Source organism: Emydura macquarii, unplaced genomic scaffold (genome assembly GCF_026122565.2).
Source record: "Emydura macquarii macquarii isolate MOO-44397 ecotype Brisbane River unplaced genomic scaffold, CSIRO-AGI_Emac_v2 contig_469, whole genome shotgun sequence".
Taxonomy (NCBI): Eukaryota; Metazoa; Chordata; order Testudines; family Chelidae; genus Emydura; species Emydura macquarii.
The window spans coordinates 2,209-26,355 of NW_027130606.1; the positions used below are offsets into that span (position 1 = coordinate 2,209).

At 55.1% G+C, this 24,147-nt stretch overlaps 1 pseudogene; it reads left to right on the forward strand.

The window, feature by feature from the left end:
- Positions 1-7,345: 7,345 nt before the first annotated feature.
- On the forward strand, positions 7,346-22,812 carry LOC137146702 (C-type lectin domain family 2 member E-like; annotated as a pseudogene).
- The last annotated feature ends 1,335 nt before the right edge of the window (positions 22,813-24,147 follow it).

Below are 24,147 nucleotides of genomic sequence, written 5' to 3' on the forward strand. Positions count from 1 at the left end.
GTTGGCTGGGGATGGGGCAGGCCTTCAGCAGCGCAGGGATGCTTATCTCAGGCCAGGTGCCCATCCACTGTGTGGCGAGTGGTGTACAGAGCTGAGTTCAGGGTTGCTTCTGAGCTGTAGCCGTTGTGGATTTCATGGGGGGTTCCCTTCCACTTTGTCTGTGGCACAGCTCAATGTCTACATGACCGAAATATTACTGACATCTCAGGAACACACACACACACACACACACACACACACACACACAGACACACTCCATGTTGGAGCAAATATGTAAGTTACGTTCGGTTTTTTTGAAAACACGAACTAATATGATGGAGCAATATCACAAGACTTGCACATACACCGCACTCAATACCCTACCTAAGGCTCAGTATTCTTGTATTAATTCGTGTGCAGTACTGTGTCACCAACGATGAGAGCAATCTCCTCAGTAATGATTATACATATAATAAACATTATTTATGGAGTAGTACCAGTCAAGAGAAATTACATTTCTCATTGTCTGGCCAGTGATTTCATTCATATTCTCATTATTATTTATCACAGGTCCAGTGTGACTCCTGTAAGAGGTGGGCACATATTCTCTGCATTCCTGGAGGAATAAATGAAGAAATACTGCATGATGAGCACAAGGAGTACAAGTGCAAAAAGTGTGCATAGTTCATACATTGTATAACTGTTGTTTCAAAATAAATTTTTGAGTTATGTTGGAGTTATGTTGAGTTATGTTGGAGTGACATATCTGGCATATCAATGGAGAATAGGAAAGTTTGATATTACTGTTCAAGCCAGTAGAGTAAAGAAAATGTTCATAACTCAAATTCATATGTTTACGTACCTGTTTTTGAATACTTTTAAAAGAACTCATTGTTCTTGATTCTATACAGTTGTGTACAATAAAAGTTAAAAAAAAATTCTTGATACTATAGGGGAAACTGAAACTTCGACATGGGATAAAGAAATAACAGGGAATAAAAGAATTGTAATAAGACAAAAGGTCGGTGGGGGGAGGAGGGGAAGGGCTCTACTGGAAAGAAAGCATTTAACACAATCAAGGAAAACTGTACAATTAACAAAATATACCACAGAATGTCTCTGGATAGCAACTCCATGCTGCATTAATGGCAATATAGCAGTAGGAATATACTCCCACCCACCAGACAGTATAAAAGTAAAGAATGTAATAAAACTTTTGGATTACAAGTACCCACATATTGAGTTTCTATGTGATAAATAGAGAAGATTTCCATAAACCTTACATGTAAGCTTCTTGTGCCAGGTAGTCGTGAAACACACTAGAGGAGGTGAAATCTGTGCTCTAATAGTAAGTTGAGCACTGATGTGGAACAAGAAGTTAATATAGATGAACTGCTTGGAAATAGGGGCCAGAGCATTATAACATGAAACACCCCTGTGGGAATTAAAGAAACCATAGTAGAGGATCAAGGTAAATACATATCACAAATGCAAATACAAACAAAGAAAAGGGAAAACTGAAATCCTAGAGAGGAAAATGGAAAGGATCTTACATGGGGACAAGTGATGTGTACAAATACAATTGGGAAGGAGAGATAGGAATGTGAAGAAGAGGTCCAGTGGAAAAAGTGATACAGGCTATGAGAAGCGGGGGCACACTTTTTCCCGTGATTTTGTGTGTCCAGGAATGTGAAGAAGAGGTCCAGTGGAAAAAGTGATACAGGCTATGAGAAGCGGGGGCACACTTTTTCCCGTGATTTTGTGTGTCCAGGAATGTGAAGAAGAGGTCCAGTGGAAAAGGTGATACAGGGTATGAGAAGCGGGGGCACACTTTTTCCCGTGATTTTGTGTGTCCAGGAATGTGAAGAAGAGGTCCAGTGGAAAAGGTGATACAGGCTATGAGAAGCGGGGGCACACTTTTTCCCGTGATTTTGTGTGTCCAGGAATGTGAAGAAGAGGTCCAGTGGAAAAAGTGATACAGGCTATGAGAAGCGGGGGCACACTTTTTCCCGTGATTTTGTGTGTCCAGGAATGTGAAGAAGTGGTCCAGTAGAAAGAGAAAAGAGGAAAAGGTGATACAGGCTATGAGAAGCGGAGGCACACTTTTTCCCGTGATTTTGTGTGTCCAGGAATGTGAAGAAGTGGTCTAGTAGAAAGAGATAATAGGAAAAAGTGATACAGGGTATGAGAAGCGGGGGCACACTTTTTCCCGTGATTTTGTGTGTCCAGGAATGTGAAGAAGTGGTCCAGTAGAAAGAGAAAAGAGGAAAAAGTGATACAGGGTATGAGAAGCGGGGGCACACTTTTTCCCGTGATTTTGTGTGTCCAGGAATGTGAAGAAGAGGTCCAGTGGAAAAAGTGATACAGGCTATGAGAAGCGGGGGCACACTTTTTCCCGTGATTTTGTGTGTCATTGCTTGCTGAATGCTTGCTGAATGCTGAATGCGGTGAGCATGCGCACAATGCGGTGGTCACAGGTTTACTCTTCTGCCATCTAAATGGGAGAAACAGTGCGGGGGCACACATTCTCATGACATACAGTTTTCACTACACACCCCCCCCCCGGCTGATCGCTCAGAACCTGACATCAGGGGTCCAACCTTTGAGCGGCAGGGGCCCCATGGCCACGTGTTTCTTACTGGGGCCGCTGAGCGAGTTTCGGAGGGGGGGGGTGCTGCTGTGCCGGGGGGGAGGGGAGGACCTGTCATGGGGCACGTGACTCACTCACAGCTGCTGCGCTTCCTCCCTCCCCCCAGAAAAGCACATTTCGGTGACCTGCAGTAACCTACATTCCAGCGTCATCGGTCCCACGCCGGCCGGGCCAATCAGCGAGCAGCCTCTCCCCCAGGGCATGAAGCGTACTGAGGCGGCGGCGACTATAAATGCGGCGGGCGCGGGTTGCTTTAACACGTTTACACTGGCTCCGGGGCACGGTGTCGGTCCGACGCTGCAGCCCCCCCCCCCCCCCCCCCCCCCCCCCCGACCAGCACCCTGGGCAGCAGGTAAGTCCTGGGGCAGAGCCAGGGAGGAGGGTGATGGGCGGTGGCAAAGTTGCCGCCGCCGCCGCTGTCTGGGCGGGGACAGGACCTGCCCCGGACAGAAGCCGGGAGCAAAAGCGCCGCCGCCGCTGCCTGGGGAAGCCACATGGGGGAAGCCCGGCCCCACTTCCAGAACTGGGGGCCGATAGGCGGCAGGCCGGGACCGGGACTGCAGGGCGGTGCAGGGGCCTGGCGGCAGGATCGGGACCGGCTGCCATTGGCTGCAGGCTGGGCCGGGCCCGGCGCCCCCCCCCCCCCAACCCCACCAGTGGCCCGGCGGCGCTCACCAGCTGCCTGTCCAGCTTCGGGGCTGCTCCCTGCCCGGCTTCTGTCGCGGCTCTGCTCTGGGGCTGCCCCCGCACGTCCCTTCGGGGGCTTAGGGTAGGGGTGCTGCTGGGGCTCAGGGTGCCCAATTCTCCAGCCAGGGCCCCCAAACCACCTCCCGCCCCCTCCAGCCCTAGCCCAGCCGGGCTCCTCCGGGACTTACCTGCTGCCGGGCAGCCTGGGGTCGGAGGGGCTCCCACCGACATCATAAAAGCACCTAAAGGAGCCGCGGTGGTTCTGTTCAGGGTCACTGTCTTTGAGGGTGGGGTGCACTCAAATGCCCCCCTGCCCTTGGGGATGTGTATGAAGCACTAGTTAGAGCGGTACAGAGGTATAAATAAAGATGATCAGGTCTCTAAGAATAGAGATGCGGGAGGGGGAAGACATGGCTGATTTTATTTTCCTGAAGCAGTGCATAGCTCCCAAAGGTGGGGTGAATGCTGTTTTGGGGGAAGCAGTGAAAGTGACCACAGTGAAACTGACTAGACAGAGGCTGTCAGTGCACAAAGATAAAATGGGGAACTGTTGTGTGTGTTTAATCTCGGTCAGTCAGCGGCTCTTCAGTGCTGCAAATAATTCTAGCTCAAACAGAAGTGACGGGCTGGAGGTAGGAGTCTCCCAGGCATTGTCTGCACTGCAAACGTGTGTTTACACCGAGATCCCGAACTTGATCATAGAATCATAGAAGATTAGGATTGGAAAGGGACCTCAGGAGGTCATCTAGACCAGCGGTTTGCAAACGGGGGAGATAGGAAGGCACGAGACGGGTCATGGGGGGGGGGGAGGTGCACATTTTTTTTGTGGAAAACAATAATACATCTAGTAATTGTATTTATGCTGAGTGCACTAGTGACTAAGATCTGTAATGGTGCTGTGTACTGTGTTCGACAGATGTATCGTGTTTGCTGCGGGGGGGGGGCTATGCATGTGGGGACAGGGTGTTACAGGGAGGGATGCTGTGGGGCTGGGATTCACACATGTGCAGGGATCCAGGGGAGAGCCCTGGCGGCTCAGGGGTTCAGCTGAGCAGACAGCAGCGTGAGCCGGGAGGCAGCAGCTGAGCTGTGCCTGGGTGAAGAGTCTGGAGGGTCGGGCAGGCACAGAGAGTGTTCCCGGTCCTGGGGCAAGGCCAGGTGCATCGTTGGGGGCAGGTGGGCTGGGGGGCAGGCTGTAGAGGGGCTTTATTTTATTGCCCCCTCCTGCGGGCTGGGGGCGTGACGGGCCCTGCACACCTGGGGTGAAGACTGGGAACAGGAAGCCAGGGCGAAGGCTTTTCCTCACTCCCGTGTGTGTCTTGCTGAACTGGCCGAACAGCCCTTCCCCCTCCCCCATTCCTCAACACAGCCGGCTCCCCCCTGGGGGAGCTCCGTAGCGGACAAGCAGCAGGCGCAGCCCTGCACCCTGGGGAGCCCTGCACCCCCCACACGTATCTGGGTTGTGCAGCTGCCGTTGTTGATTGATATAAATGTAGGCCCTGTTTTTTTTCTGAAAGGGGGGGAGGGGTGCAATTGTTACACAAAAGACCAGGGGTGGCTCCATTTAAAAAGTTTGAGAACTGCTGATCTAGTCCCACCCGCTGCTGCGTGTCCCGGGCGGGCGGTTTCCGTAGCGGGGCAGGTCTCTGGAGCCCGTCGGGGGCGGAGGGACCCGGTGGCGTTGAAGGGGTTTAATCATGATGGCGCCGCCGCTGGCGGGGGTTGGGCTGCTGGGCCGGGAACTAGACGCCACAAACCAACCTTCCCTCCCCCGCCCCTCCCCCACTGCCGGTCCGCTTCCAGGGTGTCTGGCAAGGCGAGCTCGCTTTAAGACGCTGTTCCTCAGCCGTTGGATGGTGTCCGGGGCCGAGCCTGCCGCGCTTCGCAGCACCGGGTCCCGGGCGGCCCAGCGTGTCGCGCTCTGAACCCGTGTCCAGCCGCCGAGGGGTGAGTGAGCGTCTGTCAGCGGCACCAGCCGGGACCCAGCCCCGCAGATACCCGGGCCGGGGGGAACCAGGCGGGCGCGGGGCGGGCTGGGCGGTCCTCATCCCCACGGACCCCGAGGGGATCTAGCCCCACAGACAGCGGCGGGCTCGGACACGCTCCACCCTAGGGATACCCGCGCCGGGCCGGGCCGGGCCGGGGAAGGGCTGGACGGGCCCGGGCAGTTTCTGGGGGTTTTGCTCCCACCCGGGCCGAGCTGCTGAGAGCGGAGCCGGGAGGGGGGCCAGGCCGCGGGCTGCGTGTGTCGGGCCGGGGCAGCCGCCATCGGGTCTCGGGGCGCTTTGCCCGGCCCCAGTCAGCGTCTGTCTGCGGCTCCAGCTGCCGTGTGTGCACGGCGCTGCACAGGGGTTAGCGCACGGCCCGGGGCAGCAGGTGTGGCTCGCCCGGCACCGCTCGGACGGGTCAGACCGTCTGCGTTACAGCAGCGCAGGGCCATGTGGGCGGCGTTTGGTCTCCCTCTTTCGCGGCCCGACCCCCCCGTCTCCTTCCAACCCACCCTCGGGTTCCCCTCTTCGGCTGTCACGGGCATTGCCCGGCTGCGGCGTCTCGCTGTGAACAGAGCCGAGTGTGAGACGCTGGCACGAGCCGAGATCAGCGCGGCCCCGCCCCAGGCTCGGAAACCGTAATTCCCTGCGGCGGCGCACGGCTGGGGGTGGGGGGCAGAGACCTGAACTCAGAACTGAGTGCGTGACATCTGTGCGCGTTTGTCACCCCGGCAGTGTGTTACGGCAGTTTCCCCTGCACCGACCACAGCGGACAGGCTGTCACTGGGCCGCTCCCGGGCAGTGCTGGCAGCTGGCAGCATCCAGAAATGGGCCAGGGCTCGAAAAATGGGGATTTAAAAACCTTGGTTTATTTTTTTCTTTTTAACTTCTGGTTTCTGAGCCGTGGGGTGGAACCAGGTCACATTGTCCAACTTCTCGCTGCATCCACAAAAGCTGGAAACTTAGCTTCACTTTTTAAAGGAAAGTGGAGATTCTCCTCTAATTACAGGAACTCAGGAGCTGGGTTTTGGAAAACACGAAATTATCCTAAAATAATGTGAGAGTTGTCAACAGGGTTTGAGACTTTCACAGCAGTGTCTAGGAGATTTAGAAACCTAACTGTCTGCACTGTGCTAGTGCCTAGCTGACCATCCGAGGTCAGGGCCCTGCTGTGCACTCATCCGCCTTCAGTTTGAATGGACAATGTGTCCAAATCTCACGGCAACAGCTGTGCCACCCCCACATACTGAAAAATGTTTGGAGGGGGAGAGGAGGCTCCCCAGACCTGCATCTCTTTCCCGATCATGTTTCTTATTAGAGGCAAAAACATCCCTACTCAACCCCCTTTTTTATGGCATTTCCCTTTCTGGAGCAGGGAATCACTTTGAAATGTGATGTCCCTTGGGATGCTGTGGGGCAGACAAGCAGGCAGGAGCAGTGTGTTTCATTCCCTCTGCCCTAGGTGCAGGGATAAAGGGCTCACCAGGATCTGCAGAGCAAACACACAATTTGACTTCTAGGACAGGAGTCGCTGCTTTGTGTGCAGTGGTGGGAGTGTTCCTGATTCACTTTGGGACTAACAGAAGGTTGGTCCTCAGGACTCCTGAGTTCTTTTCCCAGGGCAGGGGAGTGAGGTGTAGTGGTCAGAGCACACACTTTAAACCCAGCTCTGGCAGACAGCTGTGTATTGGTTAAAGCACAGGACTGAGTCAGGATCCTGGGTTCCAGTCCTAGGGCTGCCCCTGACTGATGATGTGAACATGGCAGGGTGTTAGTTGGTTATTGCCTCTGCCTTAATTTCATCCTCTCTGAGATGGATGTTACATGCTCACCCTGCTCTGGAAAGCAGCTTGAGATCTACGGGTGACAGGTTCTGCACCAGTGCAAAGAACTGATAACCCATTAGTGTTTGCACAGGCCTTGGAACAGCTCCCTGGAGTTACTGACCTAATTCTGCTCTTGAGTCAGGAGCGGGCTGTGCTGTGTAATGCTGCCCCTAGTGGAGACTCTCAGAATTGCAGCAGAATGATGACGGGGGGCCGGGCAATACAGAGGGCCCCGGATGTCACTCCCTGCATTACCCTGGTACAGCAGAACCGCAGAGTTACCAACACCGGGGAATGGAGGCTGCTCGTAACTGGGAAATGTCTGTAACTGAACAAACGTGATGGTTCTTCCAAAAGGTTACCACTGAACACTGACATAACACAGCTTAGACACTTTACTGTGCAGAAGAAACCTGCTGCTTTTCACCATTTTAATTGATATGAAACAAGCACGGAAACAGTTTCCTGACCTAGTCATGTCTTTTTATTCAACTTTCCTGTTATATTTCAGTAGTTTACATTAACACAGCGCTGTGCGGGGTTTGCTTTTTTCTTTCTTTTTTTTTTTTGTCTCAGCTGCTGCCTGATTGCCTGCTTCCGGTTCCAGATGAGGTGTGGGGTGACCGGTGAGTCTGTAACTCCGGTATTCGTAACTCTGAGGTTCTACCCTATGGGCCATGAAGAAAAGCCTGTCTGGGGAGGAGCTAATGGGGAAGATCATGCGTTCAATATGGGGGAGGGAAGGGGTGCTGTGCTCAGGGGCTGTAGGCCCAGTGAGAGGACCTAGGATTGCAGATGCCTTGCAGAGCTTCACCTCTTCTTCAGGCAAGCCCCTGCTGCCCGTGTAACAGAGGCTCTGTATTGCCGTGAGCTAGTCCCAGAGCCAAATCAATGCAGTTAGCAAGAAAAGAGGAACAAATGAGAGACAAGGCCACAGAATGGGGGGGGGCACCAACAGAGACTGACGCCCACGTAATTCTGATTGTTACTGTCTGTTTGGTTACATGAGTATATACAAGGAGGGGGTGGGGAGGAAATCAGATCCTGACCTCTAACAAATCTCCTGCTGTGGCCATCCCCAGCCATCCCCACAAAATCAGTTCTCAGTGCACAGGGTGGGTAGATTTAAATCAAGGTGCCTTTAATCACCAAGGGGAAAGCCTCTGTTTAAATTATTGATTTTGATCAGCTTTTCCATTGGTTCTTCAGTTATTTTCTAAAGGAAGCTTCATTCTTACTGGTTGATAGAACCATCACAACATCTGGATGCACAACTACAGAGTCTTTACACTAGATCTGGGTAGCAAAAAGATGTACCAAGAGTGTGCACTGTAGCCATTTATTCACATAATTACATGGCTTAATATTTTGAGATTCTTATTAGTTCTGCATTTTTAGTACATTAGAAAATGGGGAGTGATGTTGCTTATTTTCTAGATAATTAACTTTTTTGCTCATGATCGATGTCACACTACATTAGGCTGGTAACTGGAATTTAATTAAACACAACAGCAGATGAAATGTATTTAACCCAACAACTCTAAACGTCTTGGATACGTAAACTTCTCCTATCAAAATATGTTCCATGTCTACAATTAAATGGCATATTAAACTGAGGGACTAACTGAAATCAGTGAATTAAATGGATTATCAGGTTAGCCTGGGTTGGAAAGCTTTCAAATGCATCAAAGTCTCTTCAGTTATTTTTAAAATTCGTAGATTTCATCCCCTCCCATCCCTGCTCATTTTTAAGTTTTCCTGCTTTTTCAACTCCCAGTTGATTTCACAACTTTGAATAAATTGTCTGAATGAAGAAAATATTCTTTCTGGGCCTGCAGAAGAGATTGTGGCTGTCAAAAAGCTGGTTTACCACATTAACAAACTCTGGTTCCAGGTGCTTAACTAGGTACTTTAGGTTGAGAATATTAGCAAGAAAATGAAGTGGAGTAAGTGCTTGATTCATCCGCCTCTTTACTGCCTGTGATTTAACTTTGTTGTTGGGCGTTTGTCTTCAACGTCTTGATGCTCTTTCTGAATTTCAGTACCATCGGCAATACAGTAGTTATCTTTCTGCAGTTTCCCCCGATTCCTTCTTTCTACAGAAAAGCAGCCTTTTTCTCCAAGTTTTTGATAAAGGCTCATGGATTCAGCATATTTAAATAAATATTTTAAGACATAATTTTAGGCCTTACATTTTGTACATTAAATTCAGATTTAATTTAAAATGGGTTTATTTTTAAAAAGAAAAACTTATTAAAAATCCAATTAATTAAACATTTATTCGTTCACCCAGTTTTTATCCACCCTACCTTTTTTTGTGGCCATATCTTTCTTTTTGGGGGAGGGATGAGGAGGAGAGACAGGGCAGGCTTCACACTGGAGAATTTCTTTCCTTTCCCAGAAATCGCTTAGTCACCTGTTGTTCCTCCTTGCTGTTTTGCCTCCTTGAGAACGGCTGTTGCCAAGCTCCCCGGGTTCTCCGGCCTTTCTGAGATGGCCACTGTCACTACATCATCTCCATCCACCGCCCTGTGCAGTTATCTGTGCCATCACTAGGGTATCACGGTGGCACATCCAGAATTTCCATACACATGAGATGTTTTCCCTTGTCCCCTCACTGCCAGGTAATGTGTAAAGGCACAGTCCGTAAGGGACACCACAGGGAGAGAGTTAGTCACTAATCTTGGGTACCAGGTTGACAAGGGAGGTCTGATGTTGGCATCTTTGGATGAAGGTTTAATGCTGTGTAACCCTCTTCGTGCTCCCTTGGCCAGGCTTGTCCCCGGTTTGAATTTTTTTCAGCAGATACTCAGAGGGGAGACCAAAAAAACCTACCAAGTGACCATCAGGCTCTGCAGCTCAGGGCTAACCTCCAGAAGCTGCATTGACCGTGCCCATGGGAAACCCCAGGATGTGCGGCCTCTGAACGTTCATGTGGTCAGAAGGGTGTGGGGGGGTGTTAGTGTTTCCTTCCCTCCATTGCTGCCTGGTTGCTGCCCCGTTAGGATTCTCTACTTGGGCTGGCTCCAGGAAGGGTGCATGTTTGGGTGCGGGGGGGGGGCTCCCCCAACCCCTCATGGACACCTGTGAGAGGCAGTGACAGGGATCCCTGGACAAGAGCTACTGTGCAGCGTTTACCCAGTCTCTTGAGGAAGCCCTTCAAGCTGCCAGACCGCTAAGCGGTCTCCTCCCTCCAGGGTAGCCTAGGGTGACCAGATGTCCCGATTTTACAGGGACAGTCTCGCTATTGGAAGTTTTTTCTTATACAGCTGCCTATTTTTCCCCCCCCCCCACCCCATCCCGATTTTTCACACTTGCCATCTGGTCACCTCGGTAGGTGACAGGCCTCACTGCCTCTGAGCCTGAGTCCCTGGGCTCCAGCTGTGCTAGCCCACACCGAACACTGGCACTTCTGCCGGCAAAACTTTTGTCACAGGGATGTGAAAAAAAAAAAACCCTGAGCGACGGAGGCTTTGCCGGCAGCAGTGCTGCCCTAGGCAAGGCCTTAGACTCCTGCCCAGGGACTTGTCCTCGCTCCAGCGACCAGGGCACCCGGCAGGAACTGGCAGTGACACAGGCAGCGTTTTCAAAACAGGGCAGGGTTTGTTCGTCACCTGCACACGGCCCTGGAAGTCTCTCGGTTGGCAGACAGACAGCGAGGTTAAAGCAGCGTCAGCCTGGTCAAGCCAGAGCAAACCACTAGCACGCCCCTGCTTAGTCAGTGGCGGCAGAGGGCAGCCAGCGTCCTCCAGGGGCTCACACTTTATCCCCGTCTGATCATGGCTCAGTCCTTCGACCTCAGGCTGGTCTGGGCTCAGCGTCTCTGCTGAGAAGTGGGAGGAAAACCTCCTTAGGGCGCTGTTGGCCAGCTGTCAGTGCTGGGCTCAGTGAGGTTTTTCCATTCTCTCTTTGGCCCTTCGTTGCTCTGGGTTGGTTTCAACCAATTCCTTAATGATCCTGTTCGCTGCAGCCCAGACATTCAGGTAACACCACGCGTTGTGTGCTGCCCTGCCCCCAAAAGAAGACTTAACCATTTCCCCTCCACTGGGTAACAATGCAGGGTACAATATGGGGCGGGGGAGGGAGGGGCTGCTGCACCTGGCGCAGAGCTCGGGGGCTAACTGACGTCAATATTACGGAAGCCCCATGGATCCCTGGAATCTTTGGTCCCCCCTCAAGGGGGTCCTGCCCCCCAGGTGGGTAACCACTGTTCTAGGGCAGCTTCAGCCCTGGGGCCATCAGTGAGACGGGTCCTCTCAGCCCTGGCTGACGGGTCTTTCTCTTTCAGCCACTCACGGTAACGGCAGGAAACGTATCATTGCCCTCGCACTCGCCCTCGCACTCGTGTCCCCAGCTCTCCTCGTCACTGTTATTGTCCTGGCAGGTGAGTTCTCAGCCCCCCCCCCCCCCCCCAGTTGCGTCTCTCCTGGCCTGTCCCGCCCCTGGGACAGAGGATTCCTGGGGGATGTTCCTCCAAGACCCTCCTCCTGCCCCTTGCAGTCCCTGCACCTGGGCTCTGTGTCAGGATGATCTGACTCACGTTCCTTCCCCCAGCAGATCTCTCAGCACGTTGGGTCCCAGTGGCTATTGCCGTGTCCCAGGCACAGTCACTTGTTCCCATGCTCAGTGTTGGTGACTGACGGGGCAAGGTGCAGGGCTGCAGTGAGCCGGGCCCTTTGCCTGCAGCGTGTCCCCCTGAGGCACCAGCCTGGCCTTCCTGCCTCCCCGGGTCATGCCCTGGCCGGGCTGGCAGGTGCTTTGCTGCAGTGACTGCGCTGAGCCGTGGAACGCAGCACAGACACCTCCATCACCGCAGTGCAGAAACCCACCACGGAGCGACCTCGGCCGGGCAGGGCCCCATAGCGCTATTGGCTTCCCCGCCTGCCCAGACAGCGCGGCTAGTTCAGAGGGCGGCTGTTCGTGGGAACGTGAACCCGGCTGTATCTGCCATAGCCTGGGGATGGGGGGGCTGTAAAACTGTCGGGGCTGGGATTTAGCTGTTGTCCTGGGATCTGATCAGTGGCTCCCCAGGAGGGTTTAGCAGCTGGGAGAGGGGATCAGTCCAGGTCTGTCTGCACTGGCACCTCTGTGGCGCTGTGGCAGCAGTGATACACTTCAATTGGTGCAGCTAACGTAGATGAGAGGGGCTTGCCCTGGTTCGTTTGGCTGCAGGAAGTTACCAGAGCAGGACACGCTGCTCCAGCACGTCTGTGCCAGGGTCTGCACTGATGTAACTGCCTCACTGCCCTCTACACGGGGGCTGTGAATCCCAGCTCCCTGCCGTCCTGGCTGGCTATTGCAATGGGCCGCGCTGGCTCACACAGCGTAAGGTGAGATCTGTGACCTGGGGGTTCCACAGCTGGGGGTGCAGGGACCCCCCAGAACGCAGTGGGTCAGATGGTGGAGATGGCACCAGTCAGAGGCTCCCAGGACTGAAAGGCCCTTGCTGTGCCCTGTCCCCCCAAGGCAATACTGGAAGGGGCCCAGCCGGCCTGGCAGCTTTTCTCCGAGGGGCTTGTGTGTTGCCATGCCCAGCGCTCTGCACAGCGTGTGTAATTGTGCCCCACGCAGCTGCCGTTGCTCCCTGAAATGAGTGACACAAATCACACCCTGAGCAGGACCATGAAGCATCTGCTGCACCGACTGCCCTGCTCTGTGACTAGTGCTCACACACGGGGTGCGGGGCACTGCCCCATGGAGTCTGCAGGGACGTACGTGCCTTGTGCACGACCTGCTCTATCTTCCATCAGCATGGCCACAGCTGCTAACGTTCTCCCAGACACGAGTGTCCCGGCCACAGGGGAAGGTTTAAAACCAGCGATGGTGTTAGTGTTAGTGTGGTGCAAAATGCAGATCATGTTGACATCAGCATCTTACCCCTTAATTATTGGCCCCTGCCCACCCCTGCTGTAGCACTGAGCCGGGCCCAGCTCTCTGTGCTGGGCCTCCAACCAGGGGCTGTTTGTCAGCTGCATCCCTACTGAATGTGACCTTGAGAGAGTGAGACCAGGGTCAGGTAACCCCCCTCTGGGGCTGGATTCCCAGTGTGCTCCTGGCTCCCTCACACCCCCAGCACCTGGCATTGGTTCGAAGAGTCTCCGAAGCCTGGGGCACCAGGGTTCATTTCCCCGTGTTCTCCTCACGGCCGGGCTGCAGGTCCCGCTCTCACACCATGTTACTGTCTCATTCTCAGTGCAGAGATGTGAGCATCTGTCAGCTGATCTGGGGCCCCTTGCATGCCCGGATATGTGCCCAGACGGCTGGATCGGATACCAAGGGAAATGCTACTACTTCTCAGAGGGCGAAGGGGACTGGGCCTTCAGCCAGAAGCACTGCTCTTCACTGGGTGCCTCCCTGGCTGGGATTGACAACGGGCAGGACATGGTAAGAGACGCTAGTTGCAATGGACTGTGCCTTGCCTCAGTGGCTGCTGCTGCAGTAGGAGCTGGGCTCTGCCCTTGCGGGGCGAGGAGCAGCTGTGACCCCCCTCGTGCTGCGAGGCCAGAGGCAATGTACCGCGGGGATCACCTCTCGACAGGTGCCCAACAGCTGCCCCAGCCCAGAGGAAATTGGGGTGCTGGGAGCTGTTTGGAGTGGGAGGGTTAATACTGAATTACCCAGAGCTGTGCCAGAGGGAGGAGAAAATCCCCAGCCACCCCCTGGAAACAGCCCGTCAGTGTAGGACTGGGATTCCCTGCACAGAGCCTGGGGCAGCAGCAGGGTCCGGGCTCTGACCCCGCCTCTCCCTCTGCTGTTTGTAGGATTTCATGGCGCGCTACAAAGGGAAATTTGACCACTGGATCGGCCTCCGGAGGGACCCGGGGCAGCCCTGGAAATGGACCAATGGCACCGAATTCTACCACTTGTGAGTCTTCTTTTCTCCTACTCCATGAAGTCCCTGGTGTCTGCAGCACTGCCGCACGTCGACCTAGCGCTGTAGTGTAGACCAGGTCTGCATTAGCTTTTATCACTCAAAGATCTTGGCATCACTGTGGTTAGTTCTCTGAAAACATCCTCTCCATGTGCAGCGCAGGCAGAAACGCCACCAGAATGTTAGGAACCACTAGGAAAGGGAGAGAGAATATGACAGGAAATATCCTTGTGCCTCTCTATAAACCCAGGGTACGGCCCCACCTCAAATACTGTGTGCAGTTCTGGTCACCCACCTCAAAAAAGACACATTAGAATAGGGAAAGGTACAGAGAAGGGCAACAAATTGATTAGGTGGCGGAACAGCTTCCGTACTCAGAGAGATTAAAAAGACTGGCCCTGTTCAGCTTGGACAGGAGATGACTAAGGGGGGCTATGATTCAGGTCTATAAAATCACGCCTGGTCTGGAGAAAGTGAAGAGGGAAGTTTTATTTACCCCTTCACACAACACAAGAACTAGGGTCACCCAGTGAAATTAGCAGGCAACAGGTTAAAACAAACAAAAGGACGTATTTCTTCACACAGCACAGTCAGCCTGTGGACTTGTTGCGGGGGATTTTGTGACGGCCAAAAGTATAACTGGGTCAAATAAGAATTAGCTCAGTTCATGGAGGACAGGTCTGCCAGCTCCTATTAGTCCAGTGTGCAGAGACACAACCCCATGCTCTGGGTGTCCCTAAACTTCTGACTGCCAGAAGCTGGGACTGGACGACAGGGGATGGATCACTCGATAACTGCCCTGTTCTATCTTCGAGTGATTGCTCATGTCCATTCCAATATGGGTGTGTGCACGCCACAGTGCACGGTTCCTGGAACTCTTTCCCCCTTAGCAGACCCTGTAGGGCCAGCTCTGGTGCCCCTGGAGTGCCACGCTCATGCTGCAGCACGAGGCACTGCCGGCCCCAGACCCCCCAGTCCCTTCTTTCCGCCCGTGAAGGTTGGATGGAACTAGCACTTGCTCTCTGCACGTGCCTTCCCCTTCTGTGAACTCTTTGTTAGTCGAAGTACCTAGTTAGTTTAAGTGTTGTTAAGTGCTGTAGTTAGTAAGAAGTCCCTGATGGACTTAAGGTGGCCAGGCTATGTCCCGGCCGCCTGGGTTTAACCCCCACCCCGTGTCCCTCCCCCGCACTCGGTACCTTAAGTGCCTGGGGGGACAGCAGACAAGAGTAAGATACGCAAGGCTTTAATCAGAGAGCAGAGCAGAGAGATCAGGTTTAAAGCCTTGCTCCTAGCGCAGCGCTCCGCTCTGTGTCCGGGTCGTCCTGCTCCCCCTCGGTGAGGAGCGCACTGTCGGCACCGGATTCCACTCGGCGCGGAGCAGCATCCCCCGGGCCCACGACGAGAAGAGCGCATGGAGCGCAGACACTCCCCTGCGCCGTGGGTACGGGCAGGGTCAAGGACGGAGATGCACCAGCCACGACCCGTCGAGTCCCCTCCGGGTCTGCATCTCTGAGCAGGGGTCCACCCCCGACTCTTCGGAGGGGGAGAGTGCCCCTGCCAACGCGGAGGCTGGCGGCATGAGCCTTGTTGGCCGGCCTATGCCACCTCCGCCCCCCCCCCCCCCCGCCCCCGCCGAGGGAGAAGGGGCTGGGGTCCCGGCGCAAGCCCGCGTGGGTCCCCCCGCAGGGCGGTGGAGATCCCCGGTACGGGGAGGACGATCTCCCGCCAGATGGCCACCAGGGGTAGAGCGAGGATGCTCCCCCAGCGGGTCGGCACCAGAGCTCCCTGCGGCAGCGGGTTTCTTCGGGCGCCGCCGCCCTGGGCGGCGCTGCAGCCACAAAAAAAAAAAAAAAAGCCGGGCCGGAGCTCCCGAGGGCAGGGGGGCTCCTGTCGGTGGTGGGGCTCTGCTGGCACCACAGCCCCAAGCAGGGCCGGAGCTTGCAGCCACCCCGTGGCTCCACGCGGCGCTGGGGTCCGCATGGCACTGGGACTCCATGCTGTGCTGTGGCTCTCCACAAGGCTGAGGGCTCTTTGGCGCACGGTCCCCAGTGTAAACAGGGCACCCGGGACCTAGGACGGCCGCCTGTGTGACGGCTCAGGTCCCACGGGGGGGGGCAGTCATCGGAACAGCCGACGCCCCCTCAAGGTGTCCAAGCAGGCCGCAAAAGTGCTAGTAGGGGTACAGTCCATGCCCTGGCACAGTCTGAGGCCCATAAACACCACTCCTTGGTTGAGGAGTCGGACCCCATGGAGACACCCCCCCCCTACGGGGGCACCCCTTCGGCAAGGGGAGCACCCGCAAGACTTGCCTCGGTAGTCCTATTACCCCTTCCCGGACAAGGCAGTCTCCGGGGACCACATGGCGCTACTGAGGGATTTCGGGGCACACCAGCAGTTGCGCAATAGTGGGCCCCTACCTTGAGGTTGGCTTCCGCCATCCTGCATGGAGGACTCACGCTGGCTAAGGCAGCGCTCCAGACGTCAAACGACGCTGCTGCCGCGGCGGGTAGGGCCATAGCCCCCGCAAGTTCCATGAGGACGTGCTCATGGCTGCTGCCATCAGGCCTGTCCAGGAGGTGCAGCAATCTATCCAGAATGCCTGGATCCAGGAGTCTAGTATGCCGCCCTCGCCCTACACGGACGCATACTTTCATGGGTCCATCCTCCGGAGCCAACAGGGGCTGGCTCCTACTACCAATTTACAGCCTGCCCCTTGGCCTACCTTCGGCTCCAAGGGTGTTCACAACTTGCGTGGCGGTAATGGCGGCCCACCTCAGGCGAAAGGGTGTGCAAATCTTTCCCTACCCGGACGATTGGTTGATAGGGGGTAGGTCCGGGTTCCCAGTGCAGGTCAGCGCGACTTACGCTGCTCCACGTGCAGCAGGCTGGGTCTGCTCATAAACGAACAGACGTACACTGACCCCAGTGAAACGCATAGAGTTCCTTAGGGTCACCCTGGACGCTCCCCAGGCCAGAACCTTCCTGCATCAGCCATGTTTTCAGGTGCTGGTCTCTCTCATCTCCCAGCTGCACCGATACCCCACGACAACAGCCAGGCACTGCCTACTGCTGTTAGGCCATGTGGCAGCCTGCACATACGTAGTGAGGCTAGCTCGCCCGAGACACAGGCTGCTTCAGGCATGCTTGGCCTCGGTATATGGGCCGAGCAAACACCCACTGAACTGGGTGGTCTGGTTCCCCGCCCGTCCTAGCCTCCCGGGACTGGTGGAGATTCCCTAGGGCAGTAGAGAAGGGCGTTCCCTTCATGGAACTGATCCCGTCGGTCACCTTAGGCTCCGACGGCTCGTATGTGGGATGGGAGCCCACATGGGTGCCAACCTGAGCACTCGGGGGCTCTGGTCGGGGGAGGAAGCGTGCTTGCAGGTCACCGTGGAGGAGCTGAGAGCTGTTCGCCTAGCGTGCAGGCTGTTCCTCCGATCCCTGACAGGCAGAGTGGTGCAGGCACTGCCGGACAACACTGCAGCCACTTCACATGAAGAGGCAGGGAGGGGCGTCCTCCCGGCGAGGGAGCTACCCGTCCGTGGGGCTTTGCCATGAGGCACGACTCCTCTGGACTGCATCTCACCTCATGGGGGTGAGTGATGAGGTGGATCGCCTCAACAGGTCGTTTCTACCCCGCCACGACTGGTCGCTGCACTCAGGGATAGTGACTGCGATCCTCCAGAAGTGGGGTGTCCCCCAACGGGATCTGTTCGTGTCGGTTTGGAATGCGCAGTGCCAAGGCTCGGCTTGCGCCGGGGTCATGAGACTGGGTTGCTTTCAGATACGTTCCTCAGTAGTGGGACGGGGACCCTCAGGTACGCATTCCCGCCCACTCCACTCCTGCCCAAGGTCTTATTGAACATAAACAGGGGCAGGGCGGATGTCATATTCACTGCTCAGGCCTGACCGAGCCAGCGCTGGCTCAGCATGCTGCTGGACCTTTCGTTCGCCCCGCCCATGGGGCTCCCAAGGCGGCACGACCGTCTCTCCCAGGACCACAGTGGCCTGTTGCCCCCGGTCCTGGACTCCCTGCAACTTATGGCCTGGAGGCTCTGTGGCTGACGGAGGTAGGGGGGTCTGCTCGGTGCAGGTCCCACAACTCCTGCTGGGCAGCAGGGACCCTTCTACACAGGTCATGTACCAGGCTAAGTGGCCATGGTTTACCTCTTGGGCAGAGTCCCGGGGCATTCCGCCAGCCTCTTGCCTCCGCAGGTGACCCGGGAGTACTCCGGAGTCTGGTGCTGGCCTACTTGACGGTCCACTTGGCAGCTATTTTGGCCTCCATTACCCGCTAGCAGGGAGATCCCCGTTCTCCCATCCCACGTTGGTCGGGGTGCTCAAGGGGGTGGAGAGGCGGTATCCCCAGGTCCGCAACCCGGCGCTTCCCTGGGATAGCAGCCTGGTCCTCTCGAGACTCATAGGGGCCTCCCCCTTGGAACCCATGGCTTCACGCCCTCTGCTGCGCTTCGTGGAGGGTAGCCTTCCGGGCGGCCATTACCTCAGCCTGGGGGGTCTCCGAAATTAGGGCCTTGACCTCGGAGCCCCCTTATACACTATTCTGTACGGATAAACTGCAGTGGAGGCCATGTGGGTTGGTTTCCGAACCTCACTGTAACCACGATTGATCTCCCTGTGTTTCCCAAACCGCGCGGTCTGGGTTTGGAGATGGCATTCGCTAGACACGAGACGAGCCCTGGCCTGTTACATGAAGACACGGCCGTTCCAGAAATCGGCGCAGCTCCTCGCCGTGGGCGGGGGACCGGATGAAAGGATCACCGGTCTCCACCCAGCACATCTCCGCGTGGATCACATCCTGCATCAAGTGCTGCTAGGAGCAGGTGAATGTGCCGCTGCCGGGTGTCTTCACAGCGCATTCACCCAGAGCTAAGGCCTCCTCTGCGGCTTTTCTGGAGAGCGTGCCCCTGCAGGACATCTGCAAAGCAGCCGCCTGGTCGTCGGTGCACACCTTCACGTCCCACTACGCCATTGTTCAGCAGGCGAGAGAGGTCGTAGGATTCGTCAGAGCCGTGCTGCGGGCAGCTCACGGGTAACTCCTACCCACCTCCAAGGTACAGCTATTTAATCACCTATATTGGAATGGACATGAGCAATCACTCGAAGATAGAAAACAAGGTTACTTACCAGTAACTGTTGTTCTTCCAGATGTGTTGCTCATGTCCATTCCACACCCGCCCTCTATCCCCGCTGTCGCAGTTGGCAGAAAGAAGAGATTTGAGGGGGCGTGGGGCCGGCAGTGCTGCGGCATGTGCGCGGCTCTCCAGGGGTGCCGGAGCCAGCCCTACGGAGCCGGCTAAGGGGAAAAAAGTTCCGGGAACCGTGCACTGTGGCGTGCACACAGCTATACTGGAATGGATATGAGCAACACATCTCGAAGAACAACAGTTACTGGTAAGTAACCTTGTTTTCTGTTCATTCCCTCTGAAGCACCTGGCACTGGCCGATGTCTGCAGACAGGACATCACTGGGCTGGATGGACCCTTGCTCTGACCCACTGTAGCTGTTCTGGTGTGTTAACAGCTGAACGGCATTTTATAAAAAAGCCCTTTGTGGTGGTGAGAAGCTGGGAAATGGGCCCAGCGGAGGCTGAGGAAGCTGGTCAGTGGATGACCTGTTGTTTGATCCCAGTCAAATACTGTCACGTCTTCCAGCCAGAATGCCCTGGTGTAGGCAGCAGCCTGGCTTTGTGATTGTGTCATGGGGCATCTGTTAGCCAGGCTGCTTGGGAGTCTGTCTGCACTGTGACTGGTACCGTGCCCCCAGCCCGGGCAGACAGGCACAGCTAGCAGTGTGGTGGTGTGCACAGATGCCATCTTGGGCAGCCAATCCTGCCAGGTGCCTCGGGTCAAAGACTGATGGGCTAATGCCAGCCGCCACCTGTGCAACAACAGCCACACGGCTATGTGTGCCACTCAGCCAAGCCGAGCCAGCAGGAGCCTGTCTACACTGCAGACATTGTGTTAATGTCCTGAGCACTCATCACACGTCTACACTGCAAAACAACCCACAGCAGCGAGCCTCAGAGCTGGGCTACAGACTGGAGCTAGTGCTACGGTGCTAAAATAGCTGTGTGGGCTTTTGGGCTTTGAAACCCGCCCTGCCTCCCCCAGACCCAGCGATGCCTGCCTGAGTCTGCCGAAAGCCTGAGCCAGTAGCACTGAGGGGGCACTGCTCCATGCATCTCAGTGGGGTGTTAACCCTGAAATCTGCTGCCCAGTGGGGACCCAGCCCAGCCAAAGGTCTGCATCGTTGCCATCAGAGCTCTGCTGGGGTGAAGCTGGTGTCATGTCCATTCCCCCCTCCCACCCTCCTCTGCCCACAGCCATCTGCTCAGGTGGGTGGAGCCTGCAGTCTCCCTTCCCTGGGATAGACCCCAGCCCACCTGGAGCCAGAGGCTGGTGATCTGTGGGAGGGGAGGTCCTGGCCTGCCCAAGGAGTGGTGCTGGGCCTTCTCCCAGTGCAGCATGTGGCTGTTCTGTGGCCAGGATGGGACCGGGGCGGGGGGATGCAGAATTTGCCTGTGGCCCTGCATTGCCTGGATCCTGCCCTGTTCCCAGGTCTGACTCGCCGGCCTCCAGCTCTCAGGGGAAGCGCTGCGTGAATGGCCGGGGTCACACAATGGCCTTTGGGATTGTGCTGCAGTCTCTGCACTGCTGGCATTTCACTCCAGCCCTGACCCAGCCCAGTCTGCCCTGACAGCTGATGTGAACTGCCCAGGGTGTCCTGCACCCAGTTCTTCTGTGTGGTGTTACTACTGCTCCTCACTTTGCTGACACTCGCCTGGAACCTCCCCCTGGGGCAGTTTAGGTGGGTTGGGCCTGCAGGGGCCTCTCCAAACCCAGCTGAGAGGGTGGAGGCAAGAACCGGGGTTAAAATATCCACCCAGCATAAAGGCTCCATGGAGGCCAGTTGATCTTAGAACCTCTCTTGGCCCTGCTGCCCCACTGTCCCCTTTCTATTGCCCCCTTCTGCCGGGGGCTGGGCTGGGGCCTGTTGCTGCTGCAGAAAGGGGAATCCTGAAGCGCTGTGAATGCAGCAGCTCCCTGCGCTGCGGGAATGTCTCCCCCTGTCCGTGACTGACGGGAAACGCCCAACTCCCACCTGCCACCAGCTCTGTAGCTTTTGTCTTGCAGGTTCCTGGTAAGAGGAGGACGTGGTGACTGCGCGTATCTGAACGATCTGGGTAGGGTCAGCAGCTCACTGTGCACCAGTGAGAAATACTGGATCTGCACCAAACCCGATGTGTTCACAAAGGGAAAGGAGGCTGCTGCAGATGACGGCTCATAACAAGAGTATTGTAGGATTCGTGCTGGAAACACCTGCCAGTGATCTCTCTTCAACATCCCGTCTGATCCACTGCAGAAGAGCAGGGAATGGGCTGAACATCCCTGGGCAGAACACGGCTTTTCTAGTTTTCCCCCAAACCAAATATTTGCACATTTTGCACACTCACCTCTGCTACCTCTTTCCTCTGCCAGTAAAACTGCTGAAATCAGCCTTTTCAGCCCAGCCTCAGCTGCACCAGGGACTCTGCCTGAGGAAAGAGCCACGACGCCAGCCTCAGCTTTCACTGTCCTAGCACCACCCCAGGAAAGCTTTTACTTTAGAAAACTGTCGGTGAATCCAGCATCGTTTGTTGTAGTGCTAGAAAGTGCCGGAACCTTATTTATTGCCTCTGCTCCTACTCACTGAAAATCCTGTCTTGTTTTGTTTTTTGTTTTATTATTTAATCCAATCCAGAGGGTTTACATTCAATTGTCTGGGTAACTCCATTTGTGGTGAACGTTGTTGCTGTGTATTGCTGCTTTAAAGGAAAAACAGCCGTAATATCTCTGGACTGTCCAGGAGACGGTTGGGCAGCCTAGAACATACATTTTTTGGGGGGAAATCCAGTGTGTTGGGGTTACTAATCAAGGCTGGTAACTGGCAAGTGTAACCCAAGTGTGACTGCCAGGCTGCAGTCTCACCCACTCAGGGCATGGCTTACATGCTGGAAGTCTGTTTGGGGGGCTCAGCTGGGAGCTATTTCAGCAAGGCAGTGTAAGGCACCCAAGGGTGCAGGGCAGGGGTGAGGGCCCCTCGCTGGTCTGGTTGCACCCTGGAATGTGAGCTGCCCAAGTCTTGGTATGTAGGCGTAAGGGGAGAGATGTCTGCTTGGTCCCTGTGTGGAGCCAGGTGGTTTAAAAGAGGGCAGGGAGTGGGTAGGTGTGACACAGGCAGACCAGGTGCCAGCTCATGCCACTGTCCCCGTGGCTCCATGGGTCACAGAAACACACAGCTGGGATCAGGCTGGCTCACCCATGTGCCAAAGTAGCTATTAGAATGATAGGAATGTGCTTAGCCTGTATTGAATGTGTGTGAGCTGCGGCAGGATTAATCTCGCTTCTGACACCGTATCCCACGTTGTAAGGTGATGTTGGAGTGTTTGTGTTGGCGCCTGTGACTGTAACACCAGAGCAGAGCGGCATTAACGTGTGTGAAGTGCTGATCTCCAACAGCTCAGAGCACAAGGCAGGAGGTGGGATACAAACATTAACAAGAAGGAACCGTATCTACCTCTGCGCTGCTTGGACGTGCCGGGAAGGTTGCGGGGGAGAAACAAGTTGTTTCTAGCTGTAAGCAAGATCCCAGCTGCTTAGCGTGGGTTAGCCCTAAAGGACACATGGAGCTTGTTATAGAAACGTCCATTACCTTAGAAACTGAAGATTGTTATTAAAGCAGGTAATCATATCTACACACAGGAGTTACAATCAATCTGCTGATAATAAATCTTCATATTGTTCATTATAAGATTGGCTACAAGCGTTGTCTGTCTTTGGTGTGAGATCTAAGGTGCAGTTGACTTGGGGTAAGTGGTTGGACCTCTGGGACTAGGGGTAACCGGAACGTTGCTGTGATTCTAGGTGTCAGGGACTTTCTATCACAAAAGCGGCTCACCCGGATGGTGAGACAGATCTGAGCACCACAGGGACTGTGTGTCCCGGGTTAGGCTGTGACAGGACCTGAGGAGTTCGCACTTGATCACTGATGGTGAAATCTCAGTCTAGATCTCAAACACTTTGGGGTTTGTGCTTTGGTTCCCAGCACTCTGCCCTGGGCTGGCCCTCGCTCTCAGGACACTGCAGACAGCACGATAGCAGGGCCCTGGCTCCAGTTCCCGCCTTGCTGAGCCGGGACAGACGGGGTTTGCAGACTGAGGTGTGTGACCCAGAGAGCCATTGGTGCCAAATGGCAGGGGGTACAGGGGGTTTTACAGGGATCCCCTGGGGCTGATCTCCACATGGTAGTTCACCAAGGGGTGCATGTCAGATCTGTACCATGAGCCAGTAGCCCCCGGTACGGAGAATATGTCAGGAGTTATGTATCGATACTGACAGTTATGCCTTTAATATCCTGGGGTTAAGGCAGATCACCAGGAGGTGCCACGCCTCAGAAATGTTCCTTGCAGACAGGAGGTAACTGACACTGATCTCCTCATCCGGCAAGCTGTGTGTTGTACGTCTCACGCTGGATGCCTGTCTGCAGGCACGCTGACCCAAGTGCAAAGTGAGAGGTTGGGAAATCTGACAAAGAGGAAACCTCCCGGAAGACAGAAACCGCAGGGGCGTGTCCTATTTAAGAATAAAGACGAAGGATTGGTCTGGTACGTCATGGAGTGCAAAGAAACACCTGGCTGCTTCATCTAGGCAAACTGGCAGTGTGCTTGTCTCCTGACAGTCGGGTCACAGTCGGACTAGCTGTAAAAGCTGCAAGGGTTTAGGGGGAGCAGTGCTTGCTTAGACGTGAGAAAATCCTCTGAATTAAATCTAGGTTCCAGAATACGTGTTGTTGTGATTTTATTTTATATGTAAGCCTTTGTTCCATTGTTTCTAGTGGCCACTGCTTGGATCTCTGTACTTTTCTTCAATCACCTTCAACTTGCCTTGGATGGGTTCAGAGTGAAAGCCTGGGAGTTCAGCGGAGCCGTGCTCTGAGGTTGAACACATAAAGCTGGAGACTGAGTATCCCATGGCCCAGTGGCTGGACACACCCAGGGGATGCTCAGCAGGTCTGAGTGTTGGGGTGGGCCTATCGCCGATCTGCAGTGACAGCTGGGCCTGTGTGGCCTAGAGGGGAGTGTGTGTG